General features: G+C 41.3%; 1 long non-coding RNA gene across 1 annotated transcript in view; it reads right to left on the bottom strand.

Annotated features, from left to right (window-relative positions):
* The window catches only part of LOC122546840, a 96,848-nt gene extending 70,419 nt beyond the window's left edge, over nucleotides 1–26,429 (bottom strand). The window contains exons 1-2 of the long non-coding RNA XR_006310818.1: nucleotides 26,375–26,429; nucleotides 16,026–16,147 (exon numbers count right to left, since the gene is read on the bottom strand). This is a non-coding gene — a long non-coding RNA (uncharacterized LOC122546840). The remainder of the gene's footprint in view (nucleotides 1–16,025; nucleotides 16,148–26,374) is intronic.
* Nucleotides 26,430–26,913: the final 484 nt, after the last annotated feature.

The raw sequence follows: 26,913 nt of genomic DNA, 5'->3' as shown, positions 1-26,913 counted from the left end.
TATTAAAACTCAGTGATTCAGGTAAGGGCTGAGAAAGGGAATAATTTAAGTTGAGAAGTACAAAATAAGCATCTCAGCAAGTAAAGATGGAGAAAGATTATTTTCCCACTGTGTCTTAAACATCATGGTTATACCGCACAGTGAGATTAGTAGGCCGTGAGCACTCCAATCATTTATTAAGTGATGTCTTTTCTGGATGCAATATGTCATACCACTGGATATTTCTCACCCAGCCCTTCAGGCTCTGTCTGAAACCTGGAGAAAAATCAATATATACAACAGCATGTTTTAATATTGTCCGATAAATGAGTGACAATGTAATTAAAAGATGTTTGAAAGGGACTTATTATGAAAAATCAACGTATCTGTGATTTTTATCATATTAGACATGTTTTAGCTCAATAGCTGCACATGTTTCTAAACCTCAGCATTTTATAACAGAAAACTAGATAACACAATGTTACATTTCTTTTCATTTAAGTACTTTTAAGCAACATTTTGTTTAGATAATAAACCAAAGATGCCGATGGTTTGAAACAAAAACAGAAAAAAATCTGGAGAAACTCAGCATATCTGGCAGTGAGTGGAGGGAAAACAGAGCTAACATTTCAAGTCCTTCTTGAAGAAAGGTCACCGACTGAAAACAATAACTCTGCTTTCTCTCCACAGATGCTACCAGACCTGCTGAAATTCTCCAGCAATTTTGCAAGAAAATATTTTCACTTTTTTTGTCATCTACTTCCCTTTACTCTCATCTCTTGAAGATTGTGTCTTGTGCAGAGATGCAACTTTATCATTGTTGGCAGCTTTATCTTGGACAATTTTGCTTTCATGGCCTGGAGCTCTTGTGGCACAGTGGTAGCATCCATGCTTCTGAGCCAGGAGGCCTGGGTTCAAGTTCCACTTGCTCCAGAAGTGCATAGAAATATCTCTGAATAAGTTGATGAGAGAATAGCTATTCATTGGCTGAAATAGGGTCTTGTGATGCAGTGGTAGCATCCTTACGTCTGGCTTAGAAGATCCGGGTTCAAGCCTCACTTGTGTCAGAGTGTGTCATAACATCTCTGAAAAAGTAGAATAAAAATATCTAGTTGTGGGATGGATTTTCTTGAGCTTGTGGATGCAGCGAGACAGTGGGAGCTGTGTCAGGACAGCTCTGCAATGCATTTTTGCCTGCGTGGAACTTTCTCAGGGGCAGTCGGGAAGTCAGGTTCGCTGCCCAATATGCGGAGGCTGCAGCTAGTTACTCCAAACTAAAGCTTCATTGCCTTCATAAAAGCACATTTCCACAAGCTTTGACAGTTTTGATGAACCCTGGCAGATCTGACACTTGTTGATCTGTCTTTTGCAGGCATAACAGTTCCAAGGGGTTTATATATCTTTTAGGCACAATCTTCTCCACAGTTAACAATTCCAAAGGAACGCCACCAACATGTGAATCCCACAAGTTATCTGACCCCATCCTGCCATCCAGGATATGTCGTCCTAACCCCCAAGGTATCCTGGGCCTATATTTACAGGAATACTTCAGCTTTGCAAAGGAGTACCCCGACTATTCAAAATGCATTCCTGATGAAGGGCTTATGCCCAAAATGTTGATTCTCTTGCTCCTTGGATGCTGCCTGACCTGCTGTGCTTTCCAGCAACACACTTTTCAGCTCTGATCTCCAGCATCTGCAGTCGTCACTTTCTCCTATTCACAATAGTGCACTGAGAACAGAGCTACTCAGAGCCGGCCTGTTCAGGACATCCAGATTCCACGCTGGACAGTTACTAAAATGAGATTTGAATGGAGACAGTTGACCAATTAAATGGCAAGTTGCACCTGGGAACCATGTATGCGTGCATCCTGAACTGACCGCACTACAGCTTCTGTGAAAATGGGAAGTGCTGAGTTTACAGCATGATATATGATTTCAGGCCATTTCTCCCATTTTCACCACATCAGAGAGACACTTCAATGTGCGTTAAACTGGAGAAAAAGTTCTGAGCTGAAACTGTGTTGCTGGAAAAGCGCAGCAGGTCAGGCAGCATCCAAGGAACAGGAGAATCGACGTTTCGGGCATAAGCCCTTCTTCAGGAAACTTTTGGGCTTATGCCCGAAATGTCGATTCTCCTGCTCCTTGGATGCTGCCTGACCTGCTGCGCTTTTCCAGCAACACATTTTCAGCTCTGATCTCCAGCGTCTGCAGTGCTCACTTTCTCCCAAAAGATCTGAGAACCATCCATTGTTCCTTGTAGCACTCCGTTATTTAGAACCTGTCAACTTGAAAATACATCATTTCTATCTACCTTTGATTTCCATTCATAAACCAATTCTCTATCCATGCTAATATATTATCCCTAACTCCACGAGCACTTATCTTGCTTATTGACCGTTAATGTGGCAACTTATCTAATGCATTTTGGAAATCTAAGTACTACTCCATCTACCAATTCCCCTTTATCTATCCTGCTAATTATAACCCAATAAGCTGAATTTAATTAATTTATCAAGCTGAATTTCTTTTTTGTAAAGGTGTCTTGATTTTTTTCTGATTAAAGCATAATTTTTAATTGCATTGTTATGACTTCCTTACTAATTGCTTTCCAGGACTTTCTCAATGACTGATGTCAGGCTAACTGCCAGTGGATCCCCATTTTGCCCCTCTCAATGTTCTTGAACAGTGATTTCACAATTTCCAACTGCCAACTTGCTGGGACCATTCCAGAAACAATGGAAATTTGGAAAATCGTAACAGGAGCATCCATTATCCCTGTGGTTGTCTCGTTTAGAACCCTAAGCTGTGAACAATTAGGACCTGGGGATTTATTGGATATTAGTCCCATACGTTTAAGCTATAAGACCATAAGGAATTGGAATGAGAGTACAACATTCAGCCCCTCGAGCTTGCTCTGCAATTCAATAGGATCCTGGCTAATCTGACATTCCTGTGTTTTCCCGGGAACCTTTGATTCCCCTATTGATCAAGAATCTCTCTATCGCAGCCTTAAATATATTCAAGGACTCTGCCCCTACAGCAATTTTGATAAGGAGTTCCTCAGACTCTCATCCCTCTGAGAGAAGAAATTCCACCTCATCTCAGCCTTAAATTGGTGTCCCTTTATTCTGAGACTCTGCTTACTGTCCTAGACTCTATCATGAGGGGAAGCATCCTGTCAGCATTTACCCCTGTCAAGCTCTTAAGAATCTGATATGTTCCAATGAGATCACCTCTCATTCTTCTAAACTCCAGTGAGTAGAGTTCCAGCATGTTTAGCTTTTGCTCCTCAGATAATCCATACCGGGTACAATCCTAATAAGTTCTGTCTCTAATGAAGTAAAATCTTTCCCTAAATAAGGAGTCCAAAAGCGTTCACTGTACTCCAAATGTGGTTTGAATAGTACCTTGTACAGCTGCATTAAGAGTTTCCTACTGTTATACTCCAACCCCCTTGAAATAAAGTCCAACATTCTCTTAGCCGTCCTAGTTACCTACTGCACCTGTGTGCAAGCTTTCTGTGTTTTGTGTTAATATAGTCTCAGTCTTTTTGCAATTAGCTTATCTTCTATTTATATTATGTAATTCAAATCTTCCAAAGTGAAATCAGACACACAATATTTTTTTCAATATCTCTGCTACTTTATAATTTCTCCCATCTCTGCTTCTAAGGGATTAATGGTTAGCTACTCTCTTCATCTTTATAGTCTTATATAAACTCTTTCAATCTGTTTATATATTCCTACTTGGTTTACTTACATATCCTCTGTCTCACCTTTTTGTCAAGTTCTTGATGACCTTCAATGGTTTCTAAAACAGTTTCAATCCTCTGACTTGGTATTATTCTTTTCAAACTTCTATTTTTCTTTAAATCTAACGCTATCCTTAATTTCCTGAGTAAACCATATTTCAATCCTTTGTGCAGAGCATTCCTTTTGTTATGAAGGTGTAGGTATGTACCGTACCTTTAAGAGAGAGAGGAAGCTGGCAAGGACTGACTGAAAGCACAGAGTGTGCTGAAAAATTTAAAAATGTAACATTTGGTTGAAACAAATAGCTGGAATTGAAGTGCCATGAAACAAAATCAAGTTCAAATTTGACCAATCAGTTTAAATTATGCCCCAGATACCAAAATCCAATCGAATTTGAATTTTACTGTTTGGGATGACATCAAACCAATAAAATGATCAGATGTTTTGGGGTATAAAATCAGACATTTGAACAGTTTGGGGGAGAACTGCAAAGAGGACTAACCAGCACAGATTGCTAGCTGAATAGCTTTCTGAAAGGTGTCTATCTATAAAAAAAGTTGTGCAGCAGAAGACCGAAGAAAAGATGACCAAGGAAAATACACAGGAAAATCTACAGAGGTGAATCAACAAAGCTGGCTGATTTTGAAAAATTATTATTTTTTGTTTGTAAGTCTGAATCAGAGTTTTTTTTATTGGACCAGTATTGCAGAGTGGGAGGTAAAAGATAGGTTTAAGAGAAAGGAGTTGTAAATAGTTGTTGTTTTAATGTTCTCTTTTGGATTTAAAGAAAAAAAGATTACTTTTTGCTTTAAATAGTGAGACCTGCGATAGTTCTTTGCCTCTCAAAATTTAACAGATTACGGCGTGAGGTGAGTTTCTCTGTGTGCTGGGTTTAAATTAGCAGAGGGGCTTACCCTGTGTCATAACGCTTTTGATTCTCAAAATATTTTTGTTAAATATAATGTACAATTTATTTAATTGCTTCCTAGTGTTTATTTGTGACCACATCTTTTAATCAACTTTAGCCAATTCTCCTTTCATATTGATGTAACTTGCATTTTGTGTTGAAAAATTCTTGTTCATGATTGGAGTATGCCATTTCTACATTTAATAGAGCATTATGATTATGAGTCCCTGTTGGACCTTCGACTGAGTTAGCCCTAAAAAATTGTACAATACTAGATCTAAGGTAGCTTTATCACTGTATGAATCCACAACGTATTGTTTCAGGAAGCTTTCAGAATATTCATATCCAAGATCACCTTTATAAATGTTATTGGTTCAGTCCATTTGAAGATTAATGTCCTACAATTTTTACAATGCATTAGAGAGGTGGGGGGTGCTGATGTGGTGGAAGTGGTGTTAATGACACTTTATACCTCTCCCACTAGCACTGGTCTTTTGTTATTCTGAATCTCCACCAATACTGATTCAATTTCATGATCATCTCAGCTAATGTCCTTCCTCAATAATACTCTTACTATCTTGGCTATCTCTCTTCCGTGGTTATTCTGACTTTCAAAGTATTGTGTATGCTGGAATATTTATTTATCAAACTCAGTCATCATGTAACAATGTCTCTGTGATGGTGATTACATCTATGATAGCCGAGAACCATTATTGGTTATGCTCTGTGTGATTTTTATACATTTCTCCCATTTATTTTAGACTTTGGATTTTGAACTAGTGGCATGAGAGTTTTAGTCTGTGTGTGTGAAGGAACTTAATAATTAACAAGTCAGTACTTCTGGAGCTTGATTTTAAGCCAGTGCGTAAGAGAAAGCAGCTGATTGGGTGCTCCTGAGACTGATAATGTGAATTTGTTTGTGTTGTGAGAATTTTACAGTTGAAGGCAGCAAACATTGAAAACGCTACAAACAAAAGCATAAAATGCAAGAGAAACTCAGCAGGTCTTGACACATCTATGGCGAGAAAGCAGACTTCATGTTTTTAGTCTAGTGACCCTTTTTCAGAAATCAGTTAACTCTGATTTCTCTTTGCAGATGCTACCAGACCTGCTGGGTTTCTCCAGCAAATTTTGTTATTGCTTCAGATCTTTAGCATCTACAGTTCTTTGTTCCATATCATTGAAAGGATTGGCTTGTTTTTAATTCAGAAGAATCCAGGATTGTTTTTTTCTCTAAGGGAAAAACCATAGACCAGAAAGATTTTTAAGCAGTTTGCAGAAGTCCTGGCTGGGGTTAAATGCAAGAACAGTTTCTTCTTGAGAAAAGAGTTAGTTTACTAAGGTTAGATAATATAAAGGCAACATACAGCAGATGCTGGCAATCTGAATATTATCTTCACTTCTTTTTTGTTTTTTTTGTTCAATCAATTTGAATCACTGCATATTTGTGTATCAGTGAAGAAATATCACATTAATATTAAAGAAAAACAAGATATGATCCATCAAGTGAGATTTCTGTCTCAGGTTGACTTTTATGAAAGTAACATCAACTAGGATCATAATACTGGTGCTTTCAAGGAAGGCATCCATGTCTCCTTTAAACAAAAGCAATCAATCACATGGGAATAATTATTTATAAAGCATTGGGACATGCTTGCTTTGTGGCCTTAATTTCTGAGGTCCATTCCAAGTCATGTGGTCCAACTACTGGAGTGAGTGAATGTTGCTTCTGTTGGCATAATTGTGTCGGGACATCTACTATAGAATGTACATTTCCCCACTATAGAAATCACCCTGTTATTGCACGTATGCATTCCATTCAGTTCTAATGCTGGCTGGTAACTCCAGAACTTTAGGCTCATATCTCCTACATACTAGTTTGGTTGCCACGCTGACATTTTGCTTTAAGCTCATTAAATTTCCAAAACTAAAATCATAAATGGAAACTCTTCACTGCTAAGAAATAAGATTGGTACTGAATAAAATTTTTTTGTCACTACATTTTGACATGAAGCACCTTAATTAATACATAAACCTTCAAGCAATTAAATAGAGTGAGTCAGGCCAGAATTTTCTTTTTGCCTATTTTTGACAAGAATCTTGTCCTGTATCTTCACACTTTCAAACTATAAAATACTGAAAGAAATAAAATGAAACAACTATGAATATATGGTGAAAATTGTTGGCTCAGCAAAAAAAAACATATTCTCCAGCAAAACACAATCAAAAGTTGAATTTTTGACAGATTTTATAATTATATGAAAGGACCTACACTACACTTTCTGGGAATCTCAGTAACATTGGACGGTGAATGTTAACCTTTTCAGTGCCCTTTTCAGTTTCTCATATCAGCACAAAGGCAGAATGTGCTCTGTACATTAATGTTATGTGAATGGTGCTCACATGTACAGAAAATACTTGTAATTTCATCTAAATTGACTGTTAAAATTAATCTTTATGTTATGTTCCAAAATCTGATTCCTTGATGGACTAGTTATACAATCTGTGTTCTGACATAATGGTTTGGCAGTGTAGTAGTGACTGATATGTAATCAGTTGAAGTCTCGTACACTTGCCACACCAACTAAAGTCACTGTGAAGGTCCCATCTTCTCAACCTCGTCGCTTGTTGTAATGAAATACTAACAATGTTTTTACTGGTGTTTGGATACTGGTTACCAGAGCTCGAAAAAAGACTAGGTATATTAAAACTGGATTATCGAGGTGCTATTAAAGAAGTCCTGGAGATTGCTTTCAACTTCAATCCTAGTGCCGACCACTTTCCAGAACGAGTATAGGATGAAAGGGAGCATATCCTATAACAGGCAGGCAATCTGCTCTGCTAGGTTATCATAAAGTCGGAAAATGTGAAATTTACCTCTCTTGACTGGGAAGAAAGATGACTGCATGGTTACAAAGCAGGAGCTGGCATTTAAATCATCTAAACAGGACATCCAAAAGCTCCTTCAGAGTGACACTATTATTTTGTAGGTGAGTGTGACAGTCAAATTGTGTGCAGTCAAGTTTCCAAAAAAGTAATGTGCCATTAGGTGATATCTTCTACACTGTCATTGAGTTGATGTTCATAAAAATTGACAAAATATCCAGCACTTGACAGCCATTAGATATGTTTAGTGATGCATTGACTGTGACTCAGGTTTAATGGGGAGCATTCTACACTCTGGATTCGATGGCTTAGATTTAAATTCCACTCTGGAGTTACCAAGGAAATGGACTACAATGGGAAAGCTTGCAGCCCTGTTCTGCTGAAAGGGAAAGTGATGGGGCAGTGGATAGGAGACTGGGTCTTTTTTCAGCTGACTGCCAAAGAAAGCCACACCACGAAACTTTTCCAGCCTAGATACAGACAATAGTTCATGTCAGTGCCATGTTCAGATGGAAAGGGATGTCCAGCAACGCAGGATGGAGGAGGATAAATCTGCAACTTTCAAGGCTAAGTGCCACCATCTTCTCTTGGCCAGCAAACACTCGCAGAGACACCACTCAAGGCACACTTGAATTTTCCCATTGCACATACATCTCACCAAGGCTCAGGGATAACAACAACACTCACTATTGCATGCGTTCTGGCTCACATCTACTTCATCCACCAAAACTACTAACTTTTCCTGTCTATTGCACCTCCAATTCATAACCATGGGACAACTCACCACATGTTCTACTCTTGTAGCACCACTAAAAATTATCCCATTTGTTTTCAATCATGCACACCTCTTCCTTTTGTTCAACTGCAGAAAAAAAAAGTGACTCATAACCAGGTCAAGACGGTGAAGACCAGTGGTGAAGTAGCTCACATAAGGCCCTTCACTGCACATGAAGAGAAAACACCAAGTTTTTCTCTTCACATTACTGCTGAAGTAGAAATGTGGAGACCTCCATAGACAACCCAACCCACTGTGTTTCATTTTGCTGTACTGCACTGGAGACCAATTAACATGAGTGCCTACTCATGCATTAACTTTACAAGTTTGAACATTCTTTAGACAACTAACTCCACCTCTTCTCTTATGCAGGCATGAGTGGCATCCAGAAAACCTCTGCAAAGAAGAGGTCAGTACCTGAGGCCCTCAGGTCCACCCTCTGCCTTTGAGGAGAAAGCCATTTAACTCTCAGAGCATATATTGGCAAGAATTTCACCTGTGCCCTCCACTATCTCAGAGGTTTTCACCTCTGTGAGTCTCTTTTTAGTTGAGAGTACAATTTGGAGCGCATTGTACTGACCCATCTCTGCAACCAGCAGGGTTGGCCACAAAGATTGATGGGGGGTCCAAAACTTTTGCCATTTATATAAATGATTTGAATGTGAACATAAGAGGTATGGTTAGTAAGTTTGCAGATGACACCAGAATTGGTGGTGTAGTGGACTGCAAAGAAGGGTACCTCAGAGTACAACAGGACCTTGATCAGGTGGGCAAGCAGTGGCAGATGAAGTTTAATCTAAACAAATGTGAGGTGCAATATTTTGGTACACTTGTCTTTATTGGTCAGTGCATTGAGTATAGGAGTTAGGAGGTTATGTTGTGGCTGTACAAGACATTGGTAAGGTCAATTTTGGGATACTGCATTCAATTCAGGCCTCCCTGCTATAGGAAAGATGATGCGAAACTTGAAAGATTTCAGAAAACAGTTACAAGGATGTTGCCAGGATTGGAGGTTTTGAGCTGTATGGAGAGGTTGAATAGGCTGTGGTTATTTTCTCTGGAGTGTTGGAGGTTGAGGGCTGATCTTATAGAGGTTTATAAAATCATAAGGGGCATGGATAGGGTAAATAGTAATGGTCTCTTCCCCAGGGTAGGGGAGTCTAAAACTAGAAGATATTGGTTTAAGGGGAGAGAGGAAAGATTTAAAAGGGGCCTAAGGGTAACTTTTTCATGCAGAGGGTGGTGCATGTATGGAATGAGCTGCCAGTGGCAGTGGTGGAGGCTGGTACAATTACAACATTTAAAGGGCATCTGGTAAATTAAAAAGAAGAGATTAGAGGGATACAGACCAAATGCAGGCAAATGGGACTAGATTAATTTTGGATATGTAGTCAGCATGGATGAGTTGGGTCGCAGGGTTGGTTCCATGTTGTATATCTCTAAAACTTCATGACTCCACCTGGCTGAGGAAGATATACCCGGATCTCTGGCACTCAGAAAATCGCAAGAGGCCAAGAGGGAATTTGACCTCACTCAAGGTCCCCCCTTCCTCTTCGGGAGACAGGGTGGTGCCAGTAAAGCGCCACAAGGAGGAGGAATGGCACATTGACGCCCCTCCCCCCCCCCCCCCCGCCCCCTCCCCAGAAGCTTCCTGGTAGAACACTTGTCTGGCTACTCCACTGCTCCCTTCTACCTGTACCTGCAGGAGTCCAAGCTGAGAAGAGTGAGTCTGTGTCTGGCAGGACATTCAAAGCAGGCCTTTTCTTTATTGGCCCAAATCCATTCATGTCAATCATCAGATCAACAAGGCCAACTGCAGAACTGGGCTCCAATTGTAAACTGGAAGCACATAGGTGGCTGGTGTGGTACGTCATTGTAGACCATCTTACACTTCTGTAAGTAATAATTCACTTGCACTCTTAGACTATTGCTCTAGTCTTTGTGTCTCTGTCAGATCTGGTGACTTTGCAAGCTTTGGAGAGATGAGCAAACTCTTCAGACATCCTAAGGATGAACAAACAAGCATTGCTCATCTCCAACAAGGTCTAATTTCACGATTGAAAATAGCATCAGACACCAGGGATCCTTGCGCTGAGGCATCGATGACTGCAGCCAAGGCTTCGCACTTCAATGCGTACAGTCGTGGGGCTAAACACAATGTACAGGAATTATATCAGAGCCTAGCCAGTCCACAACATTCCACACTGCTATCTACACTGTGAGTGAGAGGATGGAATCAATGATGATTCCACATATCTCTGAAGGCAAAATTTAATTCTACCTGTCAACTCTTTGAGGGAGTGCACTGCCATTCAAGGCAGGCACCATGGGAAGTGCTCTCTCTCTTTCAAAGCATAGTAGTCTGAGAGAGGCTTCAGGAAGCATTTTCTCTCACAGGTTAAATGTTGCCTTACAGGATACTCCAGTGTATCTAAGCAATTTAGCAATCTGTGAGAATTCCAAATTAATATTACTAATGCCATTTTCTTTCATTTATATTTTTCCACTCTGACAAGGAGAGTCAAGCAGTCCAGGCAGTGGGATTTTCTGACATGGCTGGCTTCCCCTCAATGCAAGGTGCAATAGACTGCATCCAGATTGCTTAGGGAGCAACCTGCAGAGTTTGTCAACAGGAGAAGCTTCCACTCCATCAGTGTCCAGTTTATCTGTGTCCATCAATGCCAGATTTATAGATGTGTGCCAAATACCCTGTGACCTGCCATAATGAGAACTAGAGAACTCACAGTTCACATCCAGATAGGGAAGGCTGTTGAGAATCAAGGGGTACATCCTTTAAATATAGGTGATGGAATGGAGATGCAAAATTGCTCACTCTTCCACCAGTGCTATAGTGGAGTAAACTATGCAGTTCTGCAGTTGGCCTTGTTGATCTGAGTGATTGACATGAATGGATTTGGGCCAATAAAGAAAAGGCCTGCTTTGAGTGTCCTGCCAGACACAAACTCACTCTCCTCAGCTTGGACTCCTGCAGGTACAGGCATAAGGGAGCAGTGGAGTAGCCAGACAAGTGTTCTACCAGGAAACTTCTGAGGAGGGGGGGGGTCAATGTGTCATTCCTCCCTAAGATGAGGTTTCAATACCTGGATCTCTCCAGTAGGGCCTTGCAGTGTAGCCCGGGAGGAGTGTTCATGTCAGTGTTGCATGCTATGCTCTTCATAACTGGAACCAACAAAAGGAGAGTTTCTTGGGTACAGTGAAGCTGGAGGATCAACAGCAATCCTCTGGGGAGAGGATCAGGACATTGACTCAGTGGGACATTCAGGAGATACAGCAATGCACTGTCCAGCACTAGAGGCCAAGCAAAATCTAATTGAAAACTGCTTGGGTTTGGACTGCCTTTCATTGTGTTACCTTTTGTTGTTTATGTGGCACGTAGCCATGCTTAATCTATAGTACATCTAGTTATTTCTGCACTCCATGAACTTTTATCTTGCTGAAAAACTATTTTTCACATGATTATATGCCTGATATGTTCAACTGATCCCACTTTCAGGTACCTAAACTTTACCATTCCTCCTTTCCATTTAGGGGATAAAAAACAGCAGCCAGCAAGACAGGGACAGTAACATGGCATTCATGTAAAGTGGCTTTTAAGGATTCAGTCAGATTACAGCAAGCAGGTGTCATGCAGTGATAGACAGCTGATTGGGAGTAATTGTGAGACACCCCCTTTTCACCTTTCCATCATTAGTTGGCCATCAGTTTTTCTCAGGCCCTACCTGAGACACAAAGTGATCCCCTAAACTTTATATTCCCTTTGGAGTTGCTGTCCCTGTATCCCTGTTCCTTGCTAACACTTATATAAAGGGGATGAACAGAAATGTCCCAATTTACCCCCAAAGCTTATGTGAATTTCCATCCCTTTGTTTACCACACAGTCTCCTCATTTAGGGCCAAGAGTGATCGTGACTCTTGAAAACCATCATCACCCGGATCTTCCTGTCCCCTCCTATGCTCTGTGAGATCCTACCCTTTGATCTTGAACTGTCCTCTTTCACTCCAATTATTTTCTCAGTGACTAAGTCCAATGAACCCCTTTCTTAAACTTGAACTTCCTGCTGTCCATGCTTCCATAGCCAGCTGCTTTTGATTACCTTGATCATTAAGCCTCGAGCCCTGGTACCGCTGCTGGACCACCAGCCAGACTGATTTGTGAGGATGGCCCTGCCTAAGCTCCAGGGATACATTTTCTACGTCACCCTGACTCATATATTGATAATCCCCAAACTGATAGCACTTGGTGTCCAGGACTAATCATGGCTCAATCCCTGGTCTTTGGTAGACAAAGCATTTGACTTGCCGTGGCCAATGTGCTGGATTGGGATCAGATAGGCTTCCTGACGGAGTGTAATGGTGCCCCCTAACTGGGCATAGATCCATTGAACTCACTAAAGATCCCTTTCGATTTTCAGACATGTCCATTTGGCTGAAAAACAGTTGGTGCATATGCCATGTAAGCTGCTGGCACATGTTATATTGACACATCATGTGGGCATATGGCAACATGTTCACCCTATTGACTCTTCACTCATCTGAACTGTGAGAGATTCCCTGCCTCCTGTACTGTGCTACATGTGTGTCTGCCTGTGTAAAAAAATGATCTGGTAGAGTATGCAAGCTGTAAGTGTCCCAGAGCTTCAAAATGAAATCTGAGAGACTGAAGTGGTGTGTAAGTTGGTCCAAAAGCAACAATAGTGATGCGGTAAGGCTGGTCTTTTGGCAATGCTCATTTGTGTGGTTGAAGTGTGGAAAAGGAAAGTATCAATGGAGCACACTGGGAAATGGTGCTGATGGCGGAATTGTCTGAAAGTCCAGAGAAGCAATTGGTGAGCTGCTTTTGCCAAGTAATCACTTTCACTTGCATGTCAGGAACTGGTTCTGATTAGTTTCTCATGGAAGGAGAGGAGAACTGGGAGCTGCAGACAAATGAGGTAACTAGGTAATTAGGCGATGTAAATGAATGGAGAAGAAGATTGTTGCATTTTTAGAGACATTGTGGTCTTGCTGTTTAAACCCAAAGTGGAAAATCGGAAGTTTTATTTCTCAACTTGAGAACCTGATTTTTCAATTCTTGCAGTATTTTCCCAACTTTCTTACCATTGTCCATAAGACTCAAGGGAGTGGAAAATTCCACCCATTATTTTAATTCGAAATTGAATATTTTCTCCTATTCAAATACCAATAACAAGTCTAAGAAGTTAAGTCAGTGTCAGTGACCAGCTCTCTGTCATTCTGCTTCCTTCAGGAAATGGTGCATGCTGGTAACATCACCCAGAGGACTGGGTTAATGCCCTGAGGATACTGGCTTGAACCCTGTAAGTACAGCTGGTGGAATTTGGATTCAATTGATACATTCTGACTTAACAACTAGTCTCAATAATAGTGATGATAGGCAGAATCGTATTGGGGTTTGAGCAATGTGGTCAATGGCAAAATTTGTGGCTGAATCATACAAGAAGTCCGTCAAGGCTGATTGCGATATCAACAGCATATCACTGCATCGTTCTCGCTTTCCTCAATTGGAAAGGCTGGGAAGCAGCAAGTTGCTGTTATTTGTTAGCCAGCCTTGCTGATGACCCAACTCACTGTGTTAATATTCAGTAAAAACCCAAAAGAACTGCTTATCAGGCGACTGACTGTGTGGAGTTTGCATGTTCTCCCCGTGTCTGCGTAGGTTTTCTCCGGGTGCTCCGGTTTCCTCCCACAGTCCAAAGATGTGCAGGGTCAGGTGAATTGGCCATGCTAAATTGCCCGTAGTGTTAGGTAAGGGGTAAATGTAGGGGTATGGGTGGGTTTCGCTTCGGCGGGTCGGTGTGGACTTGTTGGGCCGAAGGGCCTGTTTCCACACTGTAATGTAATCTAATCTAAAAATGGAAATTGCTGGGTAAACTCAGCAGGTTTGGCAGCCTCTGTGGTGAGAAATCAGACTTAACGTTTCAGGTTGAGTGATCCTTCCCCAGAACTCATTCTGAGGAAGGGTCACTTGATCTGAAATGTTAACCTTGATTTATCTCCAGAGATGCTGCCAGATCTGCTGAGCTAACCCAGCAATTTTTATTTTTTGTCTCATTAATCAGCTTTCAACCTTACCAAACTTGCCAAACAAGTTAGACGTCAAGAAAACTTGATTTGTAAATTGGAGTGTATACCCGACAAATTCAGCTCTGTGTTTGCTCCAAAGCGTCTCCATGCTGGATACAGAGCAACAACCTCCCAAGGCATGACCACATGCAGCCCCGTCACAGAAACTGGCATCTCATGTGTGCAGCTTCTAAGAATCCTCATGGTGCATCTCTGATGCACTTACACGATGCTTCTACACTCCAGTGTTGTACTGGCAACTACTGCTGCAATCATCCTGCAAAGATACCACTCAAGGACATGAGCCCAGCTCATAGACTGGACAAGGCTACATTGCCAAGCTGTTCACTTGCTGTCATAGAACATGTTTACTCTGAGTCTATCTAAAGGCATTCCTGCCTTGCATTGCATTGCCTTTCACACATTACCCATTCTGCCAGCTATCTGACTTTCCAACTACTTCTGTCTTGCCTTGTTGTATAGAACAGACACAAAACACAGTACATTTGTCATGGTTGTCAGCAAGTCTCAGTCAAGTCAAGGGGAACATCTTCTCTCAGCGATGCGTGACAAGCCAATCCAAGAGCAGGCTTGGGGGCTTGGACACAGACAATCAGCAGACTGGGTCAATCAGAATCAAAATGTTCTCCACATAAGAGGAGCTGAGTCAGGCATAAGTCATCTTGAGTTTTTCTGCCCTTTTTTAGGGTGTTTCCCCTGGTCTGAGAGAGAGAGAGAGAGAGACAGGGAGTTGGATGGCACATTTGTTACTTTCGGTACAGGTGGGGTGGTGTCCCAAGTGAGGATTAAGCAGCACAAGGGGCATGCAAGCTGGGAGGTGGGTAAAGTAGCAGAGATAGCGGGTGAGTGACAGGTATCAAAGGAATCAGAGAGACGATAGTGAGACTTACATTGACAGAATCGACAAGATCATTGACCTTCTTCCTAAGTGCAGGTCACTAATAGGGCTTTAATGGCAACCTCAGACCTGACTGCCACAGTCTGGCATCATGGCCTACACCCCTGGTCCTTGGGGAAGAGGAAGCTTCACCTCTGCAGTACCTGGCCGTGCTGAAGCTCCCCTGTCTGCCCAGTTCAGGACAAATATCAGAATTGTGCAGGGTAACTCCTGACTGATCATGCTTGTCCAGGTGAACAATGGGCTTTTCAAGATGATGCAGGGGCTAGGGATGCTGGTGAATTCTGGGATGTTCACTTTGCTGTGAACAGCACATGGTAAAATGGGGTCGGATTTGATTGAGAGGGGCAGTGTAATTAGTTAAATTTGGTAAGAAACAGTGTGACAACTTGCTAGGCCTCTGGGTGGAAATCCCTCAACAAAATTCAACTCCACAGAACTGCAACTTGGACTTAGTTAAAAAAAAAACACAAGATTCACTGCCATGAAACCACTGTCAGTTGTCCTGAAAGCTTATTTAGTTTACTGTTGTCCTTTAGAGAATAAAATGCTGCTTTTCTTACTTGCTTAGGCCTACATGTAACTCCAGACACACTGCAATTTGGTTGACACTCAGTGCTCTCTTAAATGGCCAGGTAAGCCATTCTGTTTCATCAAACCACTACGAAATCTAAATTGAATAAAATAAATGAATACTCCTCACCTTACAGTGTTGTAGGTGTTCCCATATCACCCAGACAGTAGCTGTTCAAGGATCACCTCCATCTTCAAGAGGGGAAATGAAGACTGCGCAAAACATACAGCCCAGCCAATGACGTCTACATCCTGTGAATTGGTAAAGCTTAAAACAACAATACTGGCAAAGAGCATTGTGATCATCCCATTCTGTCTCAAAGAAACTTATGAAAACCTTCTAAACATTCATGGAATTGGCTTGGGAGGATCCTCCCTTTAAATTTTATAATCTTTTTTGTTCTGGAGTAGCACTTCTGTTTGTGATTTTGGCATGACCTATCGATACTTTTTATGTCAATGTGTACTTCTGGTCTACAAACCTGCCTGTAATTTGCTGTTGTGATGTTTTGACTGACCCTTGTATCATCTTCTTCCATTATGAATATGGACACAGCACTTTATAATGAAAATTGCTCTTGTAAATTGGTCACAAAATATTGTATCCCCTCACCAGCACTGCCACTGCAACACTTAGTTTTGCATCACCCAGTTCCCCAACTACAGAGAAACTCCTCTGTTCCTGGAATCTCTACTGCTCTACTTGACAAATTGCTGTAAATTTAAAAAATAATAACTATTGACAACATAAAACAAAAGATGTATATAAAAATGAGAATAAATGCATAGTTTAAAAATGAAAACAGAGTGTGTTACTATATTATGTATTTATCTATATTTTACTGAAAATCTTCACCCTCAATTGACCTAAATATTCCCAACCCTCTGATTCCATTTCAAGTGAAGAATACATTACAGTGGTTGGGACATTCTTGTTGGAGATAGTCTCTGTCTGATACCAGTGTCTCACGAATGTTACTTGACACATATCAATCCAAACTTGGATGTTCCAATCTCGATGCATGTCAGTACAGACTACTTCAATGTCTGAGAAACTGCAACCATGAATGAGCATTCCCCATTGTCGGCCTTAATGATGTAGAGAAGGCCACTGTTCAATCATTAAGGCATCATCAATTTGTTAGCAATAAGTGCACGCATGTTTTTGAGTCATAAAGATATGCATTGTGGATTGGCTAAATCAATGGACAGTAGGACTTCACCTATTAGGATTTGAGTCCTAGCACTTAAAGAGCCTTGTAATGGGAGCTACTGAAACTACAGCCAGGACCATGAAGGAAACCTGAGGTTATTTTTAGCTAGGATGTATTTTAACTCCTTTCAGATTTAGGGCTGGGTTTTAAAGTATGTGTGGCAGGAAGGACTACCTTCTTGGAGGCAAGTCCCCAGCAGGCAAAGAACATTCCACCCAAAGATCCTGCTCTTCCTTCCTACTGTTTCAAACACTGTTTTAAAAAATGGAATCACACTCCTCATGACCCGCCCATGTCAAAGCATGCTGATGCCAATCGTTTTATGGGTAATTTTGAATCAATTGAGCTTAAAACAAGCTTAATTGAGACGTAAATATGTAGTTACAAACAGTGGACAAGCTGGTGAGATCACTGCCTTCTGTGTAATCGGGGGTAAGTTCAGAGATGGGGATGAAGCTGGTGTGTTGGCTACCTTATCTATTTTACATGCTCCATCACTGAAAATATATCTTGTATATACCTTGATGGAACATCACCCTCACATCTTTACCATCCATCTTGTGGCAAAACTATGACTAAATTCACCTCCACAATGTCAGTGAAGAGAATGTCTTCAATGAGGTCATGCAGCCTTCAGTGCCTGGGCTGAGCTTTACTGTCCCACAGTTGGCAGAAATGAAGCTGAGAGGCCGGAAGATAGCAGGGAGTCACATTGGGATAACTTCCCATTGCTGTTCTACCGCTGGAATGGTTTCCCAACATTGGGCTACGAGGCTATGGCTGCCCACTCCATATAGTCTGGCAGTCAGCTTGAATGTTTAATGCCCCAATTATGTATCATTTGTACTCAGATGCCTTAAAAGTACAGGCATTCTATTCCAGCAGTGTAAGTGAGGGGACTATAATATCTCAGCTGCGTTTTCAGTGATCTATAATCTTTTGCAATCTATAAAGCTGCCATTTAAGCTCATGGCAGGGAGGCTCCTTTTGCATACGGAGGAGCAAGGTCCGTGAATCCGAGCAGGTTCCCAGCAGCATTGTTGAGGCTCAATGCTCAAAGAGCATTCTTGAAGTGCACTTTGGAATTTAGGCTCTTTATTCAGAACAGACACATGAAATTGTCCTTTATAAGTCAGTGAATTATGCTCAGGATTTATAGTGCACATGTTAGATTATAATTAAAGTATTCAGCCTGGATTTTCAACTGCCTCGGGGAAGGTTGGTGGGGGAAGCAGAAGCACGAGTGCTGCTAAAATAGCACTCCTGGATGATGTCTCAACTCTCCGATACTGCAGAGATTGCTGGAATATCATCCGGAACTCACTCTCTACCAATCAATGGTCTGTTAAGATCTCAAGGAACTTGCTAATGGGCAAGGAAGCGTAAGAAGTTAATTTTAAATTTGAAGTGCGGTAAATCTGAAAAGTTTGACTCATGTTACTACACAGCTGTTTGGTTTGGTGAGGGGAACAATTAAGTAATATTTTTATGATACGAAAATTTTGGCACTAGGGAATTTTGTTTCAGATCAGGCACAACTCTTATCTGTTCTGCCAGGCAATGGCAGGCCACATAATGTTTGCTATCTGGTTTTGGAGGTAAGTCATGTGTTCTGCAGGTAGGTCTCACCTCTTGTTACATTCAAATTGCCATCAGCCCAGTTATGATATTTACAATTAAAAATTCACGTTCAATGACATATGATACAAGATTGGCATCTAGAAACTATCTGGGCACCCAGTTCCTGAACCTGGACTGAAAATCAAGCCCCTGTTTTCAGTTTTAGCTATAAAAACTCAAAATGGAACCCTGAAAATACCAAAAGAAAAGGAGGCATTAAAGGGAATTTTGAGAAACTTACACCTTGTGGGGCTTTTCTCATTGGAGTGGATAAGGGTGAGAGGTGACTTGATAGAAGTGTACAGTATGATGAGAGGCACAGGTAGAATGAATAGTCGGAGACTTTTTTCCAGGGCAGAAATGGCTATCACAAGGGGGTATAATTTTAAGGAAATTGGAGAAAGGTTCAGGGGAGATGTCAGAGGTAGGTTTTTTTACACAGAGAGTGGTGGGTGCACGGAATGCACTGCCAGCGGTAGTGGTAGAGTCAGTTACATTAGGGACGTTTAAGCGACTCTTGGATAGGCACATGGATGATAGTAAATTGAAGGATGTATCAGTTAGTTTGATCTTTGAGTAGGATAAAAGGTCAGCACAACATTAAGGGCCGAAGGGCCTGTACTGTTCTATGTTCTATGTGGAAATAACGAATGATGACGCCAAAAGAATGACGCAACACTAATCATGCTCAACTAATGGAAAGCAGAATCACAATACGGTTGGATGCTGTCGGAGCAGCAGTAGGTCAGTCATCCCATTGAGTCTACTCTGCTATTTAATGAGATCATGGCTAATCTGATAAATCTCAACTCCTCTTTCCTGCTTTATCTCCACAAGCTTTGATTCATTTAAAGATTATAAATCTGTTGATTTCAGCCTTGAATGTATTTCATGACTCAGCCTTGCTAGCCCATTGCAGTGAAGAATTCCACAGATTCACAAAGTTCTGAAGAAGGGTTGCCAGATCTGAAACATTAACTTTGATTTCTCTTCACAGATGCTGCCAAACCTGCTGAACCTTTCCAGAAACTTCTGTTTTTGTGTCCACAGATTCACTCCCCTCTAAGAAAAGAAATTCCTCCTTATCAGTGTCTTAAATTGGTGACTCCTTACTCTGAGATTATGCCCTCTGGTCTTAGACTTAAACCTCCTCAGAATCTTATATGTTTTAATTAAGTCTCTTTTCATTCTTCTAAACTTCAATGAGTATAAGCCCAACCTAGTCAAACTGTACACATAAGAAAATCCCTCCATATATGGGACAAATCTCAAAACATTCTTTAGACTGCCTCCACTGAAAATATCTTCCCTTAGCTTAGGAGATCAAAACTGTTTACAATATTCCATCGGTGGTCTGACTAGTGCCTTGTATAGTTATAGGTAGATCTTCATATTTTTATACTCCATTCCCTTTGAAATAAAAGCTCACATTCCATTTGCCTTCCCCATTACCTGCTGAACTTAGATGTTAGCTTTGCATGGTTCATGAACAAGGACCTACAAATCACTGTGTTGCAACTTTTTGCAGTCTTTTCCCCATTTAAAAATATTGGATTTTCTATTCTTCCTGCCAAAGTGTATAACCTCACATTTCCCCACATTATATTCCAAATGCCAAGTTTGTGCCGACTTGCATAATCCCTCTGTGGACTGTCTGAATTGTTTTCATTGTGAACTCAGCATCTAATTTTGTGTCCTCCACCGACTGGGCATACTACTACATTTACTTTCATCATCCAAGCTGTTAATAAATATTGCAAAAAAATTGTGGCCACAACACTGATCCCTGTGGCACTCCACTACATAAAGATTGCCAACCTGAAAGTGTCCCCCATCCCCTTAACAACCCCTCTACTTTATATTACTTAAATAATCTCTCTCTGGGTTAACATCGAACCCAATAACATGGACACTTACTTATTATGTAGCTTTATGTGTGATACCTTCTGGAAATCCAAATTTATTGCATCCATTTGTTCCCTTTTGTCAAGCTTACTCGTTATCTTCTCAAAGGACTCCAAAACATTTGTTAGGAAAGATTTCCTCTTCTTGAAGCTATTGGGGTTGGCAGACGTCGTGTTGTGGCTGCAGGGGGAATTGGGGCTGGGAAATAAATATCCAAGTGTACACGTTCTATCCAATGGACAAGCAGATGGGCAGAGTGGTGGGGTCAGTAAGAAATTAAATGAAAGCGATAGCAGGAAATGATTTAGAGTCAGAAGGCATAGAATCTGTGCGGGTAGAGTGGAGGCACTGCAAAGACAATAAAAACGTGACAGGAGTTGTGCACAGGCTTCCTAGCAGTAGTCAGGATGTGGGGAAGGAAATTAAATCAGGAGATAGAAAAGACATGTAAGAAAGGCATTGTTACAATAATGATGGGGGACTTCAAAATACAGGTGGACTGAGAAAATCAGTTTAGTAGTGTATCTCAGGAAAAGGAATCTATGGAATGTCTATGAGATCTTTTTTGTGGTAGAGCCTACTAAGGAGCATTCAATTCTGGAGCTAATGTGTAAGAGGCAGACTTGATTAGGGAGGCTAAGGTAAAGAAACCCTGAGGGGGCACTGGCCATAATATGATAGAATTCACTCTGTAGTTTGAAGGGGAGAAACTGGAATCAGATGTAACAGTATTACAATAGAGTAAAGGTAGCTGCAAAGACGTGAGGGAGAAGCTGGCGAGAGTCAAAATGTGTGGCAATGGAAAAGCACAGTAGGTCAGGCAGCATTCGAGGAACAGGAGAGTCCATATTTCGGGCATAAGCTGGTGGGTGGGTGGCGGGAGAATGCTGGTGGGTGAGAGGAGAAGGGGTGTGCCCAAGGGGGCTGGGAGATAAATAGGCAGGGAGTCATGCTGGGGCAGGTGGGGGAAGGGGAGGTGGTTAGCTAGGAAGGCACTTCAGGGCAAAAGAGACAACCTGGGGGGTGCAGTGAGAAAGAGATTCACTGAGATTCTTGTGGAGGGAAGCTGGCCAGAGCTGACTGAAAGGGGAGCTTAACAGGTAACGGCAGGTGCTTCTGGGAGTAATTTGGATAGTGAAGCAGAAATTCATCCCAAGGAAGAAGAAACATACTGACGGGAGGATGAAGTAACTGTGGTTGACAAGAGAAGTCAGGGATAGCATAAAAGCAAAAGAAAAACCATACAATGTGGTGAAGATTAGTGGGAAACCTTTAACAGCCAGCAGAGGATAACTAAGAAAAGCAATAAGCTGGGGAGAAGATGTAAAATGAGAGTAAGCCAATTGTAATATAAAATAAGAGTGCAAGAGTTTTTTTTGATATAATAAAAGGTAAGACAGAGGCAACATTGAACATAGCACTGCTAAGAAATGAGGCTGGAGAAGTGGTAAAGGGGAGCAAATTAATGGCGGAGGAACTGAATAAGTATTTTGCATCAGTTTCACAGCAGATGATATCAGCAGCATACCAGAATTTCAAGAGAGTCAGGAGGTAGAAGTGTAATAGCCATCACTAAAGGAGAAGGTGCTGGGGAAATTGAAAGGCCAGAAGGTGGATAAAACACCTGGATCAGATGGACTAGATCCCAGGGATTGAATCAGGTAGCTGACAAAATTGTAGCGACACTGCTGTAATCTTTCAGGAATTACTGGAGTCAGAGGTTGATGGGGGCTGAGAAGTGGCAGATGGAGTTTCATTTGGATAAATGCGAGGTGTTGCATTTCGGAAAGGCAAATCAAGGCAGAACATACACACTTAATAGTAAGGTCCTAGGGAGTGTTGCTGAACAAAGAGGCCTTGGAGTGCAGGTTCATAGTTCCTTGAAAACAAAGTCACACTTAGATAGGATAGTGAAGTAGGTGTTTGGTATATTTGCCTTTATTGGTCAGTGCATTGGGTATAAGAGTTGGGAAGTCATGTTGCTACTGTACAGGGCAGTGTGATTAGGCCACTTTTGGAAAATTGTGAGCAATTCTGGGCTCCCTGCTATAGGAAAGATGTGAAACTTGAGTTCAGAAAACAGTTACACGTTTGTTGTGAGGGTTGGAGTGTTTGAGGTCTTAGGGTAGGCTGAGTAGACTGGTGCTGTTTTCCCCAGAGCATTGGAGGCTGAGGGGTAACCTCATAGAGGTTATAAAATCATGAGGGGCCTGGAGAGGGTGAATAGATAAGGCCTTTTCTCTGGGATGGGGGAGTCCAGAACGAGAGGGCATAGGTTTAAAGTGAGAGGGGAAAGATTTACAAGGGAACAAAGGTGCAGAGGGTAGTGTGTTTGTGGAATGAACTGCCAGAGGCAGTGGTGAAGGCTGGTACAATTACAACATTTAAAAAGCATCTGGATGGGTAAATAAATAGGAAGGGTTTAGAGGGAAATGGATTGAATGCTGGCAAATGGGACAAGATTAATTTAGTTGTCAAGGACAAGGCAGCTGTACAGCTGGAAGACTCGAAGACTCTATGTTGACTCTGTTCATTTCGAGTATTTCTAAACGCTTTGTTATTATAGCCTCTGTAATAGAATCGAGCATGTTTGCAATAATAGCTGTTGATCGAACTGGCCTACAGTTACCTGTTTTTGTAAAGTGTGTAATATTGGCAGTTTTCAAACCTTCTGGATCTTTTCCAGAATCTAAGGATTCCTGGAAGATTACGACTAGCTAAAACATTTAGGGCAGAGGAAGGAGTGGTGAACTTTGTTGCACTTCAATCAGACTGTAGCTTAAAACTGTGCTCACCTTTAGCAATTAAGAAAAAAAAGAAAGATTCACACACTGGAGACAGGACAGGGAAAGGGAATATCCAGTTTTTGGACTACATGGGGGAAGATCAGAGGAACTTGGGCTTCTTAGATGAGGTATTCTAGGGAATCTGACAACTGATAAGTGATTTTGTGGTGAATATCAAAAGTGATACAACTACTTCTTAAAACAACTCAGTAACATTGCAAAATAAATGAATACATGTGTGATAGAGCAGTAAGCATGGTGATAATATACCCATGAAGGAAACTCTTACAGTAAGGCCAATCACATCTCTGAAGCTGGAGGAAATAGAGTCATAGAGTCATGGAGATGTCCAGCATGTAAACAGATCCTTTGGTTCAACTCATCCATGCTGACTAAATATCCTAAATTAATCTAGTCCCATTTCCCTGCATTTCGACCATATCCCTCTAAACCCTTCCTATTCACATACCCATCCGGATGCCTTTTAAATGTTGTAATTGTACCAACCTCCATCACTTCCTCTCGTAGCTCATTCCTTACACGCACATCCTCTGTGTAAAAACGTTGCCCCTTAGGTCCCTTTTCAATCTTTCGCCCTCACCTTAAACCTATACCCTCCAGCTTTGAACTCCCTTCCCAAGGGGAAAAGACCTTGGCTATTCATCCTATCCATGTCTCACCTGATTTCATAAACGATGTTGTCTTAGAAATGAAATCCCCTATCAGGGTCTATACAATCACTCTGTGGGTGTTCATTCTGGGCAAATATTCATCTAAACAGTCAACAGAAGAACTAAAGTGCTAAAGGGGATTGAGAAGTCAGATGTTACTCTTTTGGGATAGTCTCACACAAGAAGTCACAGATATAGTGTGAGTGGAGATAGGTTCGAACCTGAGATGGGGAGAAACTACTTCTCTTCGAAGGTTGCAAATCTGTGGAACTTAATGCAGTGTGCAGTGGAGGCTGAATCAATCAGCAGATTCAAGAAAGAAATGAATGAGTTTCTGAGGAAAATTGCGATAAAGGGCTTTAGGGAGGAAGTAGAAACGTGGAGTTGAGACCCGGATAAGGTCAGTTATGATCATGTTAAATGGTGGAGTGGACTCGAAAGGCTGAATTGCCTACTCTGCTCCTAATTCCAATGATCCAATGTTTCTCTATGTAACTCACTGCAACGAGTGCGATGTGTTCTGACTATCTTTGATAGTAGAGAAGCAACAAACAACTGGATATAAGGAAAGTTATTTATGTCGAGTTACATAATTATTGTTAAACAGGGAAAGATAAAACAGCATATTACATTAAATTATATTGTGCAAGTGTAACGCTGTGACATAGGGTCAAATTAGACAAGTGTACTTTTAGTATCATGACCAGGCATTTCTTATTCATATTGGCAAGGATAATTATTACTTTGTCCTATATTAAAATCAACTATTGCAGGTATGTTGTAAAACAAGCTACAGACTCACCTTTGAAGGAAGTTCTGAAGAAGGGACATAGAAAAATAGAAACATAGAGACAGGAGTAGGCCAGTCAATCCCTTGAACCTGTTCCACCATTCAATGAGATCATGGTTGATCTATCGTCTAACTCCATACACCTGGCTTTGGCCCACATCTCTTCATATCTTTACTTAAAACTGATCCTGCATCCACTGCCATTTGTGGAAGAGAGTTCCAAACCCCTCCCAACCTATCTGTGCTGAAGTGCTTCCCAACATCTCTACTGAACAGTCTGGCCCTAATTCTCAGAGCATGCCACTGGACTCGAAATATTAACACTGTTTTCTTTCCGCAGATCCTGAAAGACTTGATAGGTTTCTCCAACAATCTCAGTTTATTTTTGTTTCAGATCATCAGCATCTGCAGTTCTTTCTTTGTGAAATCATAAAATCATGAGGGGCATGGATAGGGTAAGTAGAGTCATAGAGTCATAGAGATGTACAGCATGGAAACAGACCTTCGGTCCAACCCATCCATGTCGACCAGATATCCCAACCCAATCTAGTCCCACCTGCCAGCACCCGGCCCATATCCGTCCAAACCATTCCTATTCATATACCCATCCAAATGCCTCTTAATGCTGTAATTGTACCAGCCTCCACTACTTCCTCTGGCAACTCATTCCATACATGTACCACCGTGTGTGTAAAAAAAGGTTGTCCCTGTTTCACAACATCTTTCCGATAAGAAGGAGACCAGAATTGTCTGCAATATTCCAACAGGGGCCTAACCAATGTCCTGTACAGCCGCAACATGACCTCTCAACTCCTGTACTCAATACTCTGACCAATAAACGAAAGCATACCAGGCGCCTTCTCCACTATCCTATCTACCTGCGACTCCACTTTCAAAGAACTATGAACCTGCACTGCAAGGTCTCTTTGTTCAGCAACATTCCCTAGGACCTTACCATTAAGTGTATACGTCCTGCAAAGATTTGCTTTCCCAAAATGCAGCACCTTGTATTTATTTGAATTAAACTCCATCTGTCACTTCTCAGCCCATTGGCCCATCTGGTCCAGATCGTGTTGTATAGACAAGGTATTTTCTCTGGGTCCAGAACTGGAGGGCATAGGTCTAGGGTGAGAGAGGAAAGACATAAAAGAAACCTCAGGGGCAACGTTTTCATGCAGAGGGTGCTGCATGTGTTGAATGGGCTGCCAGAGGAAGTGGTGGAGATTGGTACAATTGCAACATTTAAACGGCATCTGGATGGGTCTATGAATAAGAAGGGTTTGGAGGAATATGGGCCAGTTGCTGGCAGGTGGGACTAGATTGGGTTGGGATATCTGGTCGGCATGGATAGGTTGGACCAAAGGGTCTATTTCTGTGCTGTACACTGCTATGACTCTATGACTCTTATGTTGCTGATTCACGTTTAGTCATTTTATAATATCAAAAAATGAAAATTAATCTCAACGAGTAATCAACAGAAGGAATAAACTTACATAGAGACTAATGGTGGAAAGATCCCTGGAATCATTTCAGAAACAATTGGCTGCTACAATAGAGAGAAAATAGAATCTTTCAGGGTGGATGAATTGAAATAATCTGAATGTTCTTCCTCACCTATAATTATCTCATTATGAAGGTTAGTTAAAAAAGGGTTGGATGGGAATGCTAACTGGAAAGTTAGGCATCAATATTTGCACATGGCCTTTTCTCAGCAATGATCATTTAAAAAATCTTCTTAGGTTTATGAACCTGCAGATGAGATCATAAGCCTTGTTAGAATCTGCTCCATAGCACTCTACACTTACGCAGATAGTTGTCAATCAGACCGCGTTTTAAATGGGAAGCAATCACATTTAAAAATGACACTATAAACATGGTATCAAAGCATTTGTCTGATATAATAGCCCTGTTACCTTGCCTCCTTTCCCCACGAGCCCTCAGTGCACTGTAAATGAAATGTGGCTTTTGAGGCAGCTGCATTTGTAATGAGCCTTCATTATGATTCAAATGTAACAAAACAAGGAAGTGGGAG

The sequence above is a fragment of the Chiloscyllium plagiosum genome, chromosome 3 (assembly GCF_004010195.1).
Source record: "Chiloscyllium plagiosum isolate BGI_BamShark_2017 chromosome 3, ASM401019v2, whole genome shotgun sequence".
NCBI classification, from domain to species: Eukaryota; Metazoa; Chordata; class Chondrichthyes; order Orectolobiformes; family Hemiscylliidae; genus Chiloscyllium; species Chiloscyllium plagiosum.
This window is presented reverse-complemented; position numbering and strand designations above follow the sequence as displayed.